Consider the following 16,389-nt stretch of genomic DNA (forward strand, 5'->3'; position numbering starts at 1 on the left):
TTCCCGCGCACCCCAGTAATACACATACCCTGCTGAAATCGCGTGTAAAACTTCCCCACACCCCAGAAATACACGTACCCTGCTGAAATCGCGTGTGGAACAGCCTGCGCACCCCAGTAATACATGTACCCTGCTGAAATCGCGTGTTAAACTTCCCCGCACCCCAGAAATACACGTACCCTGTTGAAATCGCATGTGGAACTTCCCGCGCACCCCAATAAATACACGTACCCTGCTGAAATTGCGTGTTAAACTTCCCCGCACCCCAGAAATGCACGTACCATGCTGAAATCACATGTGGAACTTCCCGCGCACTCCAGTAATACACGTTCCCTGCTCGGCGTTTGCTGTTTGGCAGCCCTGTATACTGGTCCAGGGTTAGCGCAGCCCTGGGAATTTTGATGGCTTTTCCTTGCGCGAGGGCGTTCTTGGGGGCGTAACTGGCGCTGCTGCAGGGTCGCTGCACCACTCTGCGCCACGGCTGATTTTGGAGGCTAAAATCCCTGAATACTCTGTGCGCAGAAATCGATTTTAGCTGGCGCAGACATTCGCACGCACACACTGTGCGCCAGCCGCGTGCGCCACTTTTGAGCGAAATTCTATGAATTACCCTGAAAATCTCTGTTTTCTCCTCATCATATAATCGAAAACAAAATAGTGAGAATGACTCATGCCCAGCTACATGACAGGGCCTCATTAGGGGCAGAACTGCAGAATAGAACTTCCCAGTAGACCTCAAATGGGCTGCTTTCCCCAATAGTTTTATTGTCCCGTAAACCTACAATCTACATGCACACTTAAACCCCCAGACCAGCTGTGCTCCCAGTGTTGCAGAGCTGTCATCTAACAGTACTTACGTTTCATCACTGCAGATAGAACGTATACCTAAATGTCACGGTTTCAAACCACATAGAACCATAGCGTAGGTCAGGAGTCAAGTATTTCCGGCCTGCAATCATCAAAAACACAGGATAGGCACCTGCTTCTCCTGCTTCTTCACTAACCAATCCCCTCCTCTTTTTTGTTTAATTACCTACATTTGTCCACAAGGTGTACTATATAGGTACTTGTTTCATTTCATTACATTTCTGGTGCGTTTTCCTCAGTTGATAGGGAGTAGTAGCATGAATGCCAAGGGACACATATGTGTCTCATCCCGCTGCACCTAGAATGGCACATGGCCCACAGAGGAAAATGGTTACTGTTAGAACCTGAGAATAGCTGTCCTAGAGCACTTCTGGAGTAAGCTGTTCAGTAGGGGATGTAATGAAGGATAGAGCTGCAAAGCCATAAAAGTTCACCAAGCAGTGGGAGATGTATGAATATGTTCTGCAAGTAGGACAGCAAGAGTAGGTTGCACTGGTGAAGCCACATGAGTTGGTCCTGCAGATGGAGAGGCAGAAGTAGGTCATGTAGTTGGAATAGCCAAAGCTGATTGCATTGGCAAAACCATAGCAGTATGCTATGCTGTGACACCACAAAGGTCTGTTGACCTTTATTACTAGTTTGGTGCTAATGCTAATTCAGAGGTAAATCCACAGAATTACCACCAAACTCAGTTGCTGTTACAGCACTCAGTCCTGTGGCATTACCACATAATGGTGAATGGTGCAACAGCAAGTAAATCCCCATTTTTGGAGTCCATAAGACTTCATGAGGATTTTCAATGGATTTGCCAAGAACGGTAATACCACATGGAATCCTCTGAGTTTTATTTTGTTTTCATTTTTTTAATTATTGTGTAACAGTTTATATGAAAACCTTTCACAAAACAGCATATCAGTTCACAAAATACAAAAAAAAATCGAATACATAATTCATGCATATAAAGCTAAAAACGATATTAAATACATGCATAACCTTTAGTTTAAAACGAATCTGTATCTACTATAAATATTTAATTTCTAATAATTCGAATACAAAATTGGTTGCTGCTATACATAACGAAATGTATGTCTGATGCATAATGTGCTTACAAATAAAGTCAATTAACGATGGTTAATATGTTCAACAAAATGTGAGAGAAAAAAAAATCACCTAAAATTTGAGTTGGGAGCACTCTACAAAGAGATGTTCTAATGTTTCAACTTTAGATACCTCATGGAAAAATCTGCAAATTCATAAGGGTCTCGGGATGTTTAATTTATTTTCTTAGGTAGTTAGAAATATACCCCCAAGGTTTTTTTCGAACTCCAGAGAATTTCTATACAACGTATACATTCCGGTTTATAATGATTTTTTCGAATGTCATTTTTTCGAATGCCATTATGTCGAAAACAATTTGGCGAAAAAAAATATTTTGAATTTCTTTTTTTTTTAAATGGGGGCTCCCCGAAACCCTCTTTTTTAACACTTTACTGTACTTTCAACCCCCCAAAAAAAACATATTAAATAAAAAAATAATACATTAAAAAAAATATTTTTTGCCAAAATGTTTTCGAGATAATTGCATTTTGAAAAAATGCATTCGAAAAAATGACCGGATACCATACATTCCCATCTGATCCTTCATATGGATCCAATCTCTCAAACAGAGTTTATTTTTGATGCTGCGGGGATTAGCCACCAAATCTTGTTCGGAGATGTTCATCATGGCCATTATATCTTTTAAATTATAAACCATAAACCCAATTATTAAAGGCAGGGTGGGATTGGGTCTGTAATAACATCCTCTGAGGTTTGGGTGTAAAGTGGAGTTAACTCCTCCACTTTAACTTCAAACCTGTCATATGGTGGTGGGGTAATGCCGCAGTAAAGTGGCAGAAACAGAATTATCTTCACTTATAGTATAAATTTAGGCCTCCCATACCCCTTACTGATGTTTCTTCTAAAGTCTTTTCATAATTGAATCTCAGGGAATTGGAAAAGGTCAAGCAACAATCAACACTCCTTTCACATTTTCAAGTTGGATATTGGAAAAAGATGGGGACTCCCTTAAATGCGACTATATTGGCACATCTTTTAAATACTGTTAAGCATAGCCAATCATGTCCAATCTTTATGGCATCCCTTGACATGTCATCTGCATTTGACAGTGTAATCAGATCCGTTTTGTGGAATAAACTACTGAAATATAAAATTCCTCTAAATTTAGTACAGCTTGTAGCTGTACTACATTGCAACACTGCTTTTAAAATTCGGATCTCTCATCAAGGGGCCCTTACAAGCTCTATTCCCATGTTTACAGGGATTAAACACGGTTGAGTTATGGCAGCCACCTTGTTTAACCTCTACTTTAGTGACATTGATAAACTGTGGAATACCGACAAGATTACACCAGGGAGATTGGGCAGGCTATGACTGCATTGGTTGACTTTTGCTGACAATCACATTTTTTTTATCCTACAGCCTTGGGGCTACAAGCCAAACTAACTCTTTTTTCGCAGTATGTAATAGCAAATAGTTTGCAAGCTAATGCCCTTAAGTCCAAAATAGTTATTTTCTCAAAATCTCATTAATTGAAAACAATGAATTGGACTCTGGGTGTAGAGAGGATTGAAAGAGCTCTTGAAATAAGATATCTGGGTTATAACCTGTGTCATTCTTCTTCTATAGCTATGTGGAAGGACGCTTTCTGCAACATTTCAACCTCTTCGATCACATATGAAATTCTTAAATTCCACTATTAAATTATTACTTGCTGAAGATCGAACCTATCCTACTTTATGGGTTAAATATGTGCCTATAGAATCTTGGTGAAAATCTAGATTGCTCACAGGGACATGTCTGGAAAGAGGTATTTGGATTTTCTGCCTCCGTGAAAAATACCATTATTAGGTATGAGCTGGGTCTAGTATCTTTATGTACTAGACATCATTGGAGACATTTTCCTAAACTTCACAACATTTCTATACCCACTCTGTTATTCATTATATGTGGACTTAGGTCTAATGCTGGGGGAATCCTCATCCATATCTGTTAATAGGTATAGGCAAAGAATATGCTCTCTCTGTTGTCTTATTGATTCAAGTGAGAAAGAACTCATTAATCAACCATGTAGTGTCAAAAAGAAACTTTATAGTTAAGACTGGCTTATTACTATTGAAACTATTGCGATCTATAGGTTATATACAGAATATGCATTATACCCCAGGAAAAGGGAACATCTCTGTATATATATAACATGTTTTCCTTGCAATAAAGCACAAGCACTTTACTTGCACTTTAAATTCAATCACTTCACAATCAGAGAACGGACCAAGCAGTGGGAATCATTTAAGGAATCAGGTAAGGAATCAGGTTCAACTACGAGTTGTCATTTCTGTAATTCCACTGCACAATTTGAAACGTTGAAACATTGGATAATCGATTGTTTGTATTTCAGCTTGCTCAGACTTAAATGATTTAAGTCTGAAGTACTGTCTGAAACTATGTATGCTCCAAATAATTTTTGGTCCAGACTCATGTGGGTGAGCATGTTGCATTAATTTGATCTCTAACTCGTTTTTTTAGCTTTCATTGGCTTACAAATTACAGCACTGTGAACATCACATTGAGTCGTATTATAGTGATGTTTTTTTTTTCTATAGCTCCAATGAATTGTATTTTACGATACTTTACGTTTTCTTACTTAAAACATTTAAGATTTGTGATTCAAAATGAATTGAAGATTTTATGGGTGTTTTTGTGTACTGTGTTAAAATTGTGTTTTCATTATTGAAAAGGTTTAAACCAAATACAAATAAAAAAAGATATCCACTTTACCACTGTTTTTACCTCAATGCTGCACTTGCAAAGTGTCCCTTTCCGTAGAAACGCAAATGTAGCACCCATCAGTGGAATCTGTGGGAGATTTTTCCCTGAGGAAGTGGGATACTCTGACTATTAGGACGTTTTTCTATTTACAGGGCAAAACAATGAAGAGGCATGCATAGGGCTCAACATGTAAATGTTAAAACAACTATTGTGTGAATCACAAGCACATGTAGAACACTCTTCCTGGGGCTGAGAACAGGTCCTACACACCAAAGCCACTACACGATTGCAACAGAGACGTTCGTCCATTTAAGATTTTTAAGGGAATCACAATCTTTCTATCAAACAATGTCTTTTGCCTTGGAACAATTATCAATACAGTACAATTAATTTGGTTTTGGTAACTGTCTAACTCTCTGTTTGTACACCTGTGCACCAGCCTTCCTTGTACATACAGCCTGCTCTATGCCATCAGCTCCCTGCTCTAATCCAACCACCATCGGACAGCATCTGCTGACCCAAAGGTCCCACTCAAGTTATGATGTCAAGCAGTATTTGAGACACCACTTTGCCATGACATGCACCAACCAAAGCATTGTCTCTCTGAAGAGAGGCCTGGTGGATTTCCAGTAACTCCTCTACTAGGCCTATCCTTCAACCCTTTATTGAATAGGCCCTGAAGGAAGGGGCTTTCTAGGCCACCTAGGATCTCCACCAGACCAAGATGATCACATTTAAAGTTGAGTGGTTATGGGGGAGCAACAGACATTTGAAGCTCTCTGTTAACATATCAGTAATGTCTCTGATCTGGATCATTGTACATTGAGGGAATGGTGAAGATATACCAACTGAAAGATACCATCTACTGATCATTGAATCTCCCAATCCAATACCACCTCTCTCTGGGTCAGCATGAAGGTCACTTGGATAATAGAGGCATCCACAACCCCTTTCTCTTGAATACACACCAGAGTATTATGCCACGCATGAGGTAAAGTTGGCATCCACGTGAAACGTGTAAAACCAGTATATCTGATGTTTTTGGCTTCTGTGAAAAAAGCTTAGAAACTGTTTAGACTCTGATTGAAGGAGAACTCCAGCTCCGAGATAAGTAAATGAGGCAAATGCAGAGCATCTATTATTTTAATTTAATCCTAATATTTGTTGTTACCCTAACAAAGAGACTTTCCTATTGCTGGAAAAACAAAAGCCTTTAATCTATTATAAAGTTGCTCTTTGTTTCTCTGTCTTCCTATTAGTCTACACAGGTCTTCACCAATCATCTTTCATATTGTATTCTTTTGGGACTGTGGGTTTGTTTCCAGTGGATGGCCTCAGGACAGACAACACCAATCGGACCCAGCCATCTATGTTCTAGAGATTCATTTCTGCCGGTGTCACTTTACAATCAGAGGCTTTACAGCATGGAGCTTCTATGGACACTTTTCTGTCACTATGGGATTGGATTGCGCTGGTGTCCTATAGGGAAAAACAGATGTGACCCTTGGTTTAGCTCCTTCCTTTACACTCCCGCGAATAGGCATTCCTGGCTTAGATAGAACAAAGCTCTAATGCTCCTCGTCACACCTGCCCCCTCTCCTGTTGTAGGTGGTCCCGTCTAATTCATGTGTTACTGCCGAAGATATTGGGTCTTAATTTTCTATGTGCAAATCACATATTAATCCCACTCCTTTTCAACGCCCCTAACCCATACAGCCATGCTAATTGTTTGTTTGGATCTCTGGGGCGGGGCATGCCAAAGTGCCATTAGTCTACCTTGAGAACTGCAAGTGAAAGCAGTGCAGCACGTTCTACAGAAGGACAGCAGGACACGGTTGTGCACTCAGTGATTCTCACTGGCAATTCCTCTGTGAGGAGTCGGTCATCAGTGTGCTTTGTACTGGCAAAGCCACAAGAAAGGGTCACACATAAAGTGGTGCAGTAATTGGTGACATAGCGAATGTCAATTCAGTGGGTGACCATGCTCCAGGCTCTTTCATTCAGCAGGAATTCCAGCATAGGAAACAGCAACAAGGAACATAAAAAGTCTTCAGTAGGAGCAACAGGTACAAGCTCAAGAGTGGAATCTTCAACGCTACAAGGTAATAGGAAAAAAACAAGGATTGAACTATTATTATGGGCCTTGTTTCCAAAAACTAGGGCCTAAGACTTGAGGATGCAGAGAAATCATTCTGAGTAGAAGAACAGGGCCTGGCTTTCTCCGGATGAATGCATTCTGAACAGACAACACCATCTAAATAGTAGTTTAAAGTTTAGTAGGGTGTCTTTCAAAGAAAATGTATCAGCAAGCAGCAGGTGTCAGAGCAGCTTAGTCTGCTGTACAAAGTGTCCTTCTTTATATATGATGCCTGCCCAGATAGACCTTAGCATAAATCACTCCATGCAGGTGATCAGCTTCCTTCCTGCACATAGGCTGACGCACTTCCCCATCTTTAGGCCACCAAAAGATACAAGCCGAGTCTTTAATCCAAACTATGTTTGAGACACCACTCTGCCTTAACCTTGTTGTGTCCTTTTTCCTTAATATAGAAGAGGGATAGGTTTTGCATCTTCTGCTGTGTGGGAGTGCAAGGAATGTTCATGGGTGATGTATGAATTATAAGGTTCTGGGAAAGCAGGTGAGAGAGACCTAGGGACATTTAATAGAAAACTTGTACCAATGCAAGTGCAATTTTGCATTATGCTAGCAATACGTCACAGAGTGCCCTGGGCAAAAACCAAATTCTTTCAGTCCTTTTTTGCAACAGAACAAATATGCAAAATGTGCACTAGTATTTATAGCATTCCATATAAGCTTTGGGTAAAATATTGACAAGCTTCAAAAATGCTTTAAATGAATATATATTTAGCAACATGGCAATTTATGCCCTACTGCTGCCATGCAATATTGCACTTGCACCTGTGCAACGTTTCTGTAATAGGGCCCCTTCAGAATGTGAGGCTATGCCTAGGTGCCTGTGTATAATTTATTAATATATTCTTATTTAGGATATGTACCAGTTCTCTGCAGTTCTGTATCTACACTCATTTAATGCAATAATTTGTTATTTTACATTAACTTTGTATCAATTATACTTTACACATTAGTGTAAGTGAAGACTGGTCCACGTAGCCAAAAAGAGACAGTGGGCCTGATTTATGGAATTTGTATGAATGAAGCAAAGGGATTTAGCACCGCCAACAACCCCCCTGATTTACAGACGTACAAAGTGTATTTTTGCAGTGCAAAATCACTTTGATATATGATATGACATTTCATATCATATCAAAGTGACTTTGCACTGAAACAGTACTCTTTGCACCGTGAATGAGGCCCATTTAGCACAGTGCAGAGAGTACTTTTTTCAGTTCAAAGTGACTTTGCACTGCAAAATATGTGGGGTAAAAAGACAGCCACGGAGTGACAGAGATGGAGAGGCAATGCTAGGCCCCTATTGTGCAAATGAAGCTGGCTAATATGGAGTTCCATTGATATATAAAAGCCAGTACAAAACATTGTTTTCCAATAAAAGACCTAGTCAATGAACAAAAATGGGACAATTGCAATGTTAGTAAAATACAAAGACACCGAGTTGAATGAGAGTGTGACTTAGAACTGTATTATTGTAACTGTGTCCAATGGAGGTAAATAAAAACACACAGGTCCTGCAGATGCTGACTTTGTGTAAACTGTGAAAAGGCACCTTTTTGCAGATTCAAAACTGCTGCAGTACACATGTGAAAATAGACTTTGAAAGTATAGGCATGTGAAAAATACCAAGGAGGAATGATGCCTGACATTTAAGAAACAAAGTCAAGTAACTGATTGCGTTCATGAGGAATAAAGAGACATATGTTTCATCATATAAAATGACAGCATGTAAAGAGAAAGGCCTATTTTGTTTTTGTAGAAGTGAACACTGGTTTCTTATGTAACTATGGCCTATCTGTGTAAATAGTGTAAAGAATGGACTTATTTCTGTTCAAGCATTCTGTAAGAGTTTATTTATTTCAAGCAAGATTGGATGCAATACAAAATACCATGTGTAAATATGTTTCTTAAATTTAAATGCTATTTTTCAGGATTGTTCATGTAATGGAACTGGTTTAATCTGGAACTGTGACTCCCAGACCTTTGGACTGGGTTTATCAAGGAAAGAAGCCTGGAGCTTCAGTTAAACATGTAAAGAAATGTTGCAAGAGATCTGAACTGGGGGGATTTACGGATAACACATCCAGCAGAAATGACCTTTAAGGTCAGGTCCCCCATTAACTGTGCATTAGCTTCAAACAAAAACCTTTGAAGCCCAGGAGAAGAAGGCATGATCACATGGGCCAGCCAGATGTCCTGATCAGATCATAGAAGGGAAATTAAACCAGAGTTGGTGGGGGCTATCTGAAACTGAGGGACTCGTATAACGGCTTTCCATTGATTAACATTGGACAACCTTTTCATTAATGAAAAGAGAATTATATGTCCCAGTGAGCTCAACCCGGATTCAGATTGAAGGGGATGAAAATCCTTCCGGGACCATGTAAACACAAATTTTGTGTGTTGGATACAACTTGAGTTATGAGAAAAGTGCTGATTCCAGCCTTCTCATAATTCTGAGGCAATTGAAAGTGGGTGGTTGCGATGATAGGTTATGGAAGTAAGGTTTGAATCAGGAAGGGGCAGATTTGTGGATATTTTGGCTTAGGAGCAAATCGTGAAAAATGATAGCCCACCCACAAAGGGCATGCTGGATAAAATGATTATTATCCGACTTGCCATAAAATGGAGAATTCAAAAATATATAGGTTCATGCTGTTATCTGAAAAATCAAGGTAGCTGCCTCGTTGTGAGATTTTTCAACACAAAAAGGTAAAATCCACCTGTCATTTTTGGATGATGTATTTTTCCTCCTCCCTCAGCTTCCAAAATCCATACCTCCCAACTTCTAGTCCAATCAGCAACCAGTGGGTGTCTTGTTGGGAGGTGAAGGGAGAAAACTGACTGATCAGTAGCGTGGGAAAATGATAATAATGGAGTGTCACCAGCCCTATAAGAGCACAGTTTTCTATCTGAGAGGGACTGATTTGCTGAGCTGTCTTTGACTTTTAGACCCTTGGGACCTTTCTATGGACTTTCCCACTCTATTGCTGGAGGTAGACTGCTTCTGGATTCTAGCAGAGAACTAGCAGAGAGAAAGGAAAGCTACCGAGGCCTTTATCATTTCATGGGAGACAGATACTGGGAAATCTAGAAGCAAGCTGGGCCTGCCATTATAGGAGCCAGAGGAAATCTGGGTGCTGGGGATTACCTTGACTGATGCCCTTTGACCAGATTTGTGCTCTCCTCAGAGGAGCCTTGCTGTTTCCCTGGATGCCCAATAATGAAGGCCTCCCATGTAAGTACATTTATCTGAATGCCAACAAAAGCGGGTGGGGAAATCTGTCTGCCTTAATCTCCATCTCGCAAAGCGGGTGGGGGGTAGAACTGGGGAGACCCATGGCACATTTTATTAAATCCTCCTCAAAGTAATTCCACTATAGACAATCATCCTATCCATTTAAATTGAATTGTGTTGGAAACAGCCTGCCTTAATCCTTTCCATTAAATTGTGGATAGAGGGGAAGCTATGTAGATCTGAGAATAGTGAACAGAAGTTAAATCAATGAATTCCCATATAGAAAATCACAGGATGAGTGTTGTTAGAGTTCAAAACTAACAAAGTTAAAGCCCAGTTTGTTAGAGCCTATATAGACAATAAAGTACTTGGGTTACTCTACCTTTCTGAAAACCCTGACCTCTGTACTAAGGGGGGGGTGTTCACAATCCCGAAATAAGTAACCCAAAAACACTAATATTCAAGTGAATGTAGAGGGTGCAAAATTACATTCCCCATTATTTACTTGCATCCCAAAATGATTTTCCCAAATCTTTTCCTTGCACGCAAATAAAAAGCCTAACCCTATTTTCCCATTGAGTTTCTTTTCTGTCTTTGCCTTTCATGGAAATCAAAAGCCCAACATTATTTTGCTATTGAGTTCCTTTCTTGACTTTGCCTTTCAAATAAAAAAAAAATCTAAATGATTTTGCTACTGTATTCCCACTCCCTGTACCTTGCCTTCACATCAGATGGGTCATAGCTAATTGATGCCTGGGGGATAGGGGGTCCTGGGAGAAATGAGTATTGTGCCAAACTAAGCAAACACTGTGTGTTCTGTATGTTTAATATTGGTTAATTTGCAAGAAATCTAATGTAACTTGTGACTTTCAGAATTCTACCTGTGTGTTGTAGTATCCGTCAGTTCATTAGAAATATAAGTTAGTCAATTTGTGCAAGCAATTTGTGTTTGTGATATTGTGTAGGTCCAAAGCATAGGTGGTTGATGTTTTGGTTGCTAGTCTTCTTTGGGTTCCTAGCCCATTGTTAGGCTGGTGTGAGACGGGTTGGAGGCCTCACTAAAGTTGAATATGTATGAGTGCTTTGGGTGTGCGCCACTATGCTTGGGTGGGAAAGGAACTCCATGAGTTGAGAATGACCACCTAATATAACTTGACAATGTTCGGGCTCGTGGCCGGGGAATGGTTGAGAGTCTTCACTTGTGACAGTGCAGTAGCAGCAGACTTTAAATGTGTGTGTAATTGCATTGCAGTGGATGGAAAGTTGTGTTGCATTGAGAAGGTGCCATTCAGACCTGTACCCTGGTTTTTAGGGCTGTGTATAGATAAAACAGTGTTGATTTTGAGTTGTCATTGTGAGTGGAAACTAAGCAGGAACAAGTTTGAGATTTTTTGCCCTTGCATAAAGAGTATATAAGGTGTAGAACATGTGTCAGAATGAGTACCGTAGACATCAATATGGCCAGGAAGCACCTCCTATCCAAATGTTTATTAAAGGTGAATGGTTAGAACAAGAACATAAAATGAGGCAAGCCAGAATGATGCATGAGGTTACCTCTGTAAATGTGTTGACATGTGGCAGGATAATGGGATGTTATATCAGGCCCTGACAAACTTTTACACAGACCAACAAAGATGAGCAAATTAAAATTGCTCAATTCACAGCATACATGTATTTCCATATGCTGATCATGGAAAAGATACACAAGGATAGTGTGGCCTCCGTGCAAAACCAGGCTGAGATTTTGAATCAAGCCCAGAAAGAGCTAAAAAATTAGAAGCAAAAGAGCAACAGAGCCAAAACTGAAAATATTGTTGAACAGCTAAAAGAGGAGTTGAAAACAGAGCAGCTAGAAAATAGAGAGTGAGAGGCTCAATTTTCCAGTTAGGACGAAATGACCTAAGTAAAAAAGTCCCACCAACAAAAGCCTGACCCCCATTTCTTTGCATATGTATATGTGGGGGGTAAAGTTAATAAAAATGTATAGGTGTAAGGTGAGGCGGGCTGTGGGGCATCTCCCCCACACATGTGTATATATATATATATATGCAAAAAAATGAGAAAAAAAAGAAAAACAGACTTTTGGTGGTCAGACCTTTCAACCCGGTAATTTCACGCAGATCCCAATTTTCTGCTCTGCAAGGGCAGTATAAAGAATGAGTTAAAAATATGAGTGCAAGTCAACACATATTAAATGAGCAGGTTGTTCATAATAGAGCCTGCTTAGAGGACATTTTCACATTTCAATCACTGGTAAAGTAACTGAAAGCTGAATACATGCATTTAATTATTAAGGGAGTTGATTCTCAGGATGAGTTTGATCAGATGCAACAAGATCTGAACACCTAGAAACAGCAGAGAGAGCAGTTGAGGGAATAGTGCCCGGTTTCAGGAAGTGCATCAGTTAATGGTGGAAGTGGGGAAAAGTGAGTTATGTTCTCAGGAACTGGCTGACATGAGGCTAGAAAATGCAAAATTAATGGACCGTGTGAGGCAAGCAGAGATTGACCAAGAGCAGGCAACAGCGGCCAACATTGCACCAAAGGAGGAGATTAGTCTCCAGAAAAAGAAACGCTCTGCATATGCGCAGACAAATGAAGCCTCACAGAAGGAAAACAAGTCCTATTGTAAAGAGAACAAAGGACTAAGAGACCGATTAATGGAACAGAGTAAACTGCTAAAAGCCACTCAAACACTGGTGTCAGAATTAAAAACTCAGGTCTTTGCATACCACCAAGAGATTGGGACTGAGAAAAACAAATGTGAGAGTTTGGAAAATGAAATAGCCAAATATAAACATGCTTTGAGGTACCCTGACCAGTCAGGGTCTGAAAAAGAACCCTCTGATTATGGAGTGATGGCCTCTTTACCACAGACCTCAAGCCAACTCCCCACCACATATGTACAGAATGCAGCTGATGTAATACCTGCCAGTTGTCAAGAACAGGGAAACATGATGCAGCTGGGCTCAATCAGGCCTAGTCCAAATGATCCAGAAGGCCAGTACTTATCCGACATCGATGAGGGTTCAGGGTTACCAAGTAAAATGGAAGGTGGCCGGACCAGTGGTCTCCAGGAATTAAGAAATACCCTGGCATGTAATTCTGACAAGGGGGGCTCATATGATGAAAATATTGTGTAGTTGGACTGGCAGAAAATGAAGTTACAATGGGACCGCCTGGCCCGCTTTACAGAAAGAGAAGTTTAGGCATCTTAAAAACCTCTACATATTCAAGGAGGTGGGGTAATTCCCCACCATCCCAGGAAGGAGGGATGAGGGGAATGTGTACTCTCCAGTGCAAAAATGGGGGTACAAGGGAAATGACCCTCAGAGCCCAAAGCACAACAGGCAGTGAAGAGTCCAGACATTCTGGGAGGTCGTCCCAGAATCTTAGAGATAGGGGGCACCTAGAGGACAGGGAATGGACAATCAATAGCAGGAGTTCTAAGCAGCGGCAAAGAAAGTCTGACAGTCAGAAGAGAGGTCTTGTAAAAGACCCATTCGGCAGATAAAGAACACAATGAGCTTTTTGACTCCCTACCATAAGAATGCCAAATATTCTGTATGGGAGTACCTAGAGCTTTATGACAAAATAATGACATCAGTTGGTATTAATAATGATAGAAATAAGATGGAGTTTGTCAAATGGATATTCTCCCTGAATACACCAGCTTCGTTGCAGGGCTGGAGGACCAAGATCACAAAAAAGGGTCCACCTACAGGGCAGCCATTCTAAAACAATTCTCCATTTATAGGAACCAGCAGGAGGCCCGCAAGGCGGCACACAACCTGCAGTGTGGGGAAGACCAAGCACCTAGAGAGTTTGTGCAGGAGCTGAAACATGCATTTGCTAAGACTTCTCGGCGGGTGAACACCAATAGCCGGGAGTTCATCAACACATAAATCAATGCGCTCAGTAAATATATAATGACCCAACTAGTGCGGGATTTCCATGAGCATAGGACCCTTGATTGGATGATAGAACAGGCCTACTGGATTTATGAAGTCCAAAAGCCCTCAGAAAACAAAAACAACCCTAAACCCTCAAACCATCAAATGCACCTACAGCCGCAAAGGTAGCAGAGGTGAAAAATATTCCCCGTTAGACTTGGAGACGGGGGGCCTAAAAATACTCCTCCCACCAATAAGCAGAATGTGAGGCAGAAGAGACCCTTGTATCCAACCCAATCGGGTGGTAGCCATGCAGGATAAAAGACTAACACTCCATCTGACCCTGCCACATACATCAGTCTAAGATACAAGGGTAACAGACCCATCATGGAGTATGTCTACAGTCCCCAGGTGCAAAAAGGGTGGCACGAGCTGGTAGGTTCCACCCCAGGAAATTTACCTCAACACGTCTCGCCAAACCTCTCTCAGAAGGGAAGAACTACTCCACCCCACAACATAAGCTTCTTTCCCAGATACCCTTCAAAACCTTATTTCCAGAATAATCCTCCTCTGTCTCCCTGCTTTCAGGAAAATTGATTCCCAAATCTGACAGAAAGGGAGACCTAGTATGGAAGATTATCAGGGAAACTTCTAATAGCCAATCTACTCTGGGAGAAGGGACAGCTACACATTCCGGGAGCAGCAAAGGTATGAATCAAGACTTCCCTACCAATCAGAAAAAAATGTCACAACTGCAGTGACTAGTCCAACAACTAACTGAAGACCTGGGTCACACGTTGAGGGCTCAGCAGAACCCTCAACTGGAAACTGCTGCCCAGAATAACTTAACACCCAGGTCTGGTGCCCTGGGGGAGCAATGATGGGAAGAAAACTCTGACAACCAACAGGTTCCAGAGCAGGGGGCCCACGTGGAAGGGAGATGTGAAGCCGTAGAGGAAGCTTCCTTTCCTACCGGAACAAAACCCCTGCAAACCTCTCAGCCTGAGCATAACTCTTCTACCGCCAAAAAGCTGGAACGTAAAGAAAAGAGGGTAAGTAGGAGAAATTGAAAGCCAAAGACAACCTAATCCCTTTCAAAGGAGAAGAATCCCTGGAGGATTTAGGGATGCAAATCTTCTCTTTCAGAGATGGAGGGATCCCTCCCAAGGAAAAATGGATCCCACAAGACCCTGATTTTGACAGGGTAAGTATGGACACTGACCCAGATCAAGAAGCTCTTCAACCCAAACAATTTTACCCAGAGGGCCCAGAGATCACAGAGGTATCCTCCCCCCAAAGAGTTTCTGGTAACTGCCTCCAGGAAAAAGGGGGACAGGAAAGAATTTGAACTTCCCAATCCCACTTGTTTCTGGGTGCACCTTTTTTTGACAGTTTCCCAGACTCTGACACAGAAAATCTGTCCAAGATTACACAGTGTCAGAGTTCAATATGAAAATGGTAACTGCCAAGCTGGCACATAATGCACATATGATTTGCCCCCTTTCGAAGAGAGAAGGAAGATTGTATGCTTCAGTCAAGGTACAGGGTCAGTGTGTATTATCAGTGCTGGTGGATACTGGATCCCAAGTTACTCTCCTGTCCAAAAAGGGCCTTCGACCAACTAAATTCAGAAAGGTGGGAGAGTCACCAAATTCCCCTCAAACCTCTACCCGGACAACTCCAAAACTTTGATGGGAATGATATTTCTGTTGAAGGGACTTTGAATCTGGAGATGAAAATTGGGCGACATAGGGTGAAAATCCCGGTGATAGTTCTGACTCCGGAGGGCACGCCTTGTCTGTTGGGGAATGACCTCCTTCGGAGGTTATCACCCCTGATTGACTGCATGAACAAGGTCCTCTGGACTCAGACTAACCATCCAATAAAATGAAAACAGAGTACAAATAATGTGCGTTTGATTGGCACATGCTACATGAACGGTCCGACAAAATAGAATTCCATTTTAGGAACAATCAAGTCACAGGCATCACTGTAATCTCTTTAGGAGAACAAAATGGTGATGGGAACCCTTCTACATTCTTGAAGATCAACCTCCCTCCCAGTTTTAAGTGGCATTTCACCCTGGAGGGAAACACTCTGAAGTTCTATACCAATCCACAATTAGATGAAAACCCAAATTCCATGACAGAAAATGATGAAAAACCAGCTGAAAGTTTGACCGACATCCAGATAAAGGGTGCATAGCTGTTTATCCCTATTCAGATAAATGAGTGGGGGGAGCCTGTTCTCTCTAGAGTATGCCTGACTAACGAAAGAAGCTTCATCATTGAAGCATTATTCAGGAAACTCCCAAAAGATCAGACCATTTGCACATTTATATTGAATGATAAGTTGGAAATGGGCCAGGAAACTCCATATTCCAAATATCTCCTTGGTGACAAAAGCAAAGAA

Source organism: Ambystoma mexicanum, chromosome 8 (genome assembly GCF_040938575.1).
Source record: "Ambystoma mexicanum isolate Mex_15411 chromosome 8, UKY_AmexF1_1, whole genome shotgun sequence".
NCBI classification, from domain to species: domain Eukaryota; kingdom Metazoa; phylum Chordata; class Amphibia; order Caudata; family Ambystomatidae; genus Ambystoma; species Ambystoma mexicanum.